Source organism: Vigna umbellata, chromosome 11 (genome assembly GCF_029865625.1).
Source record: "Vigna umbellata cultivar VRB3 chromosome 11, Vumbellata_1.0, whole genome shotgun sequence".
NCBI classification, from domain to species: Eukaryota; Viridiplantae; Streptophyta; class Magnoliopsida; order Fabales; family Fabaceae; genus Vigna; species Vigna umbellata.
Window position 1 is genome coordinate 12,832,048 of NC_142175.1, and position 4,744 is coordinate 12,836,791.

Genomic DNA, 4,744 nt, shown 5'->3' on the forward strand with positions numbered 1-4,744 from the left:
CTAAACGTAGGAAAAACTACAGACCTGATTTCTAAACCAATGGGGAAACTCAGAGTGTATTCTGGCAGAAGTATTTCCTTCTACGACTTGCTCAGCCACAAGAAATGAGCTGGTATAAATGAAATTCATTAGTGTATAACAATTGTGTCGTTGGAAAGATAAGAGATGGATGATTACATACTCAAGGTACGACTTAAGTTCACTGCAATTGATTAAGACATGGACATGAGCAGAAGTGAATTCAGCATTAGTTAACCAATGTGTGAATTCTTTCCCAGCGTGACAGCCTGATTGTCGAAAAACTGATAATGCACCTTCACGTGGTTCAACTTTCCATTGCATTTCATTTCTAACATGAGTGGGGGATAACATGAAGTTTTTGAAATAATGTGAACAAAAATATGTTGTCTCTCTGTGCAAGTAAGCTGCACAAATTGAGCCTTCTACTCTAGCTTTATTTTTAACTTAGCGTTTGGATTCTCCCATAAACCTTTCAAATGGATACATCCACCTGTATTGCACCGGTCCCCCAAGCCAAGCTTCATATGCAAGATGAATTGGAATATGCTCCATTGAATCAAAGAATGCATGAGGGAATATTCTTTCCAATTTGTAGAGAATAACTGGGATATTTTCATCCATCTTTTTAAGGGAATTCTCCTTTAGTGTCGTGCAACACAAATCTTTAAAGAAGTTACTAATTTCTATCAGTGGATTTAACACGTGCACTGGAAAACAACTGAACGCAAGAGGGATGAAAGTCTCCATGAATACATTACAATCATGACTCTTCAACCCTTGAATAGTACCGTTCTGAACATTGGCACATCTAGACAAGTTAGAAGCATATCCATCTGGCATTCTAAGCTCCTTGATCCATCCACACACTATTCTTGTCTCCTCTTTTAACATGGTGTACTTAGCTTTTGGTTTAAATAATCGGCCGTTACCTTGCACCTTCAACTCTAAGTCTTTTCGTCCACAATACAAAGGTAAATCTTTTCTTGCTTTCTCATTATCTTTTGTCTTCCCTATAACATTCATAACTGTGTTGAAGACATTGTCAAAGAAGTTTTTTTTTTGTGCATGACATCGAGGTTGTGTCTTAGCAAGTTGTCTTTCCAATAGGAAAGTTCCCAGAATATGCTTCTTTTATTCAGTTATGCCATTCTCCAAACCCTTCTATCCTATTGTGACCAGATTCAGTGACTCTTGGATAGTCTTTAACTCTTCTCCAAAGGTGTGATCCAGTCAACTTCGGCGGGGGCAAATCCGTTTCAACTTGCCCTTTGCGAAAGGCCTTTTTGTTTCTTCTAAAGAGGTGATCAATGGGCAAGAACCGTCGATGGCAGTCAAACCAACTACTTTTCCGACCATAACTCAATTGGAATGACTTTGTATGTTCCATGCAATGTGGACAAGCTAATCGACTATGCGTGCTCCAACTAGATAACATGTCGTACGCTGGGAAGTCATTAATAGTCCACATCAAGGCTGCCCTCATAAGGAAATTTTGCTTCCTTTAAACGTCGTACGTCCAAACACCATTCCATAACTTCTTCAAATCATCAATCAAAGGCTTCAAATAAACATCAATCAATGATTTGGGATTAGATGGTCCTGGTATTATACACGATAAAAACATGTAAGGCTTTGTCATACACATCTTAGGTGGTAGATTGTATGGGGTAACTATCACGGGCCAGCATGAATATGGTGATGCAGAGGCCTGAATGTACGGGGTAAACCCATCAGAGCATAGACCAAGTTTGACGTTACGCGGTTCACTAGCAAATGATGGATGTTTACGATTGAAGTGCTTCCAAGCTTCACCATCAGAAGGATGACGCAAAAATCCTTCAGTTTTGTTACCATCATGCCATGTCATGTGTTGTGATGTTTGCATTGAAGTAAACATTCTTTGTAATCTTGGAATTATAGGCAAGTAGAACATGGACTTTAAGGGAATGGGTTTTTTTTGCCTCCGGCCAGCATGCATCGTATGATATCGAGGTGAGCCACAAAACTTGCATTCAACCAACAATGCATCGTTTTTGCCACTGTCATTGTCGTAGAATAACATACATCTATTAACACAACAATCAATCTTCTTGACTTCCAATCCCAACTTTGAAACACATTTTTTGGCTTGGTAATAATTCTTTGGCATAAAATTGTTTGGTGGTGTCAAATCTAACATCAATTTTGTATAAAAGTCCACTGCTTGAATGGGCACGTTCCAATTAGATTTGCTAGCCATGAGTCTAATTCACACTGATAATTTTGACTCAGTTGAACCTTCAAATACAGGTAGATTTGCCTATGTCAGTAAATTGTAAAACCTCTGAGTGGTTTCATTTGGAGGCTCTTCATAATGACTATCGTTTGGTTCTTGTTCAGCATGGCGACGAAAAGCATTGTCGACCATCTCTTGCATATCGGCAAATTGATCTATCTCAGATGTATGTACAATAGTATTCGAACCTGATGCAAGCCGCTTTTCAGCTGTAGTGGAGGTCAAAGGAATTTCTTCACCATGAAATGTTCAAACCGTGTAATTAGGCATGAACCCTTTTTGGTATAGGTGAAGTTTGACGACTTAATCTTTCAAAATCCTTGTACATTCGCACTTGATGCATGGACATCGAATCCCTCCATCAACAGCATAATATTGATATCATCGGGCCGTCTCCACAAACTCTTCAACTCCGATGACAAAAGATTCCTTCAAACCTCTCCTTCCACTATAACAATGGTCGTACATCCATCCATGATGGTTGAGAAAATGGGTCATGTTCTGTGACAAGCCAAACAAATAAAAACTTAGCCAAAACAACAACACTCCATGTGACATAAGTAATAAACCTATTACTACTCAAGTCGAACATGGAAGGCAATTTCAACACTATTGCCATAGGCATTCAATAAGGGCATCCAAAGAGAAGTCCTCAGTATTGAAATGCCTTTGACATCCTAAGTGGTTGTGTATACAATTTGGGGGAGTCAATAATTTGACATTACTAAAGTTCTCTTTTATAGAGTACTTTCACATATTTTGTACATTGTAAGTGTTTAAGGTACTGTTTCCCTTCTCATTCTATTGAGAATGTTTTTAGTACCATAGGACTTTAAATGACTACTTAACTTAATGAAGGAGTAGCCTAATAAATGAACATACAATATACAGGAGCATACGATATATACATCAACATACAACATATAGATGAACATTCACTGGTGCTCTAAATGCAGGTTTGATAACAAATTTGTCCAAGGAAATAAAATTCTCACCTACTTTAGTCTATTTATAGGTGTTCATTTTTGTAAATTCTGTTTTTCTTTTTATTTTTCAATTGACACTTCAATTTTATCTTCCTTTTATCTTTTAAAAGTGGTGTAGATAGTTAGTTTATTGTTTTTGTGAGTACTTTAATATACTTTGCGGTCTTTGGACTTTTAGTATATTTTAGGTACAATTTTTGGGTTTCTAAGTTGACAAATTTTGAGTTTTAGGTATTTTATGTAGTGTGAGTGCTTAAATAGCTACGTTATACCATTCTTAACTTGTTAGGATAGTTTACTTGTAGTATATTTTCCTAGTTTAATGTAGTTTGCAAAATTAGTACAATATTTTTCAGTTTAGAGTAGTGATTTTTAACTATTTCATCTAATTTCTGTTTAACTCCACCTTGTTGCTGTTTTCCGGGTTGGTCTTGTGTACTTACACATTCTACAGTCACTTTTAACATTGCCTAGTTAATTGAATGTTATATATAAACTCACTTTTGGTGGTGTGAGGGAGTGATTATTCTGCAGTTTTGGACATAACAAAGTTAGATTTCGAAGTCTACCATTTGTATGTTGTGTCACACTTTGAGGAAGTCTAAAGTGATATTTAAAAGTTGGTAGCAGAGTTCAATTATTGATATAATGGTCTAAGTGCATAATAGTATACTAAACCATCAAAATTCAGTCAAATATAGAATACCAGAATCAGGGGCAAGCATTAAAGAATGTACACTACCATATTCTTCCAGAACATGATGTCTAAATATGCAAAATGAAAACAAAAAGAAAGAGTCAATAATACAGTGAGAACTGACAACAACATGTGGTTCTTGTAGTTAGGCAAGGTCTGCTTAATTGTCCATTTCTCATCATATAAGTTAAAACTATGGCTGCCAGTGTCATCTAATTAATATGCTGGCAACGTTTAAGATTGTTGTTTCACGACTCAAGTTGTTACAAGAAAAAGTCTCCAGGATTATTTATCAGCAACAATACATTAAATTTTTACATAAATTTAACTTATGCATTTAATTAATTTCTTTAAAAGAAGAAATGTAATGTGATGATTAACTTAACTCTACCTTTTTCTTGTATCAAATTGTTTCATTTTTGCTAGTAGTTTTGAGTTCTCATTCATGAAGATGTTTTACTTTAATTTGTAGTTTTGAGTCATAAGTTTATCATAACAGTCAAGAACCTCTAAGAACCTCTAAGTCAATCCCTTGTACCCAACTGGGTACCCTTTTTACTAACCTGTCACTGTTTTCCATTCCTCATTTTCTTTCAAATTGTTGGTACTGTTTCAGCCATTACATACATATATATTATGGATCTTTGTGAGTGAAACATTGATGAGAGGTTGGTGCAGCCCATTTTATTATTGGTTTATTCACTATTAACCAATGATATTTATTGGTGTATTTATATGAATTTGAAGATGGTGCAGCCCATTTAA

At 35.8% G+C, this 4,744-nt stretch overlaps 1 pseudogene; it reads right to left on the reverse strand.

Moving 5' to 3' along the window:
* Positions 1 to 912, reverse strand: LOC148191002 (uncharacterized; annotated as a pseudogene).
* Between the last annotated feature and the right edge of the window lie 3,832 nt (positions 913 to 4,744).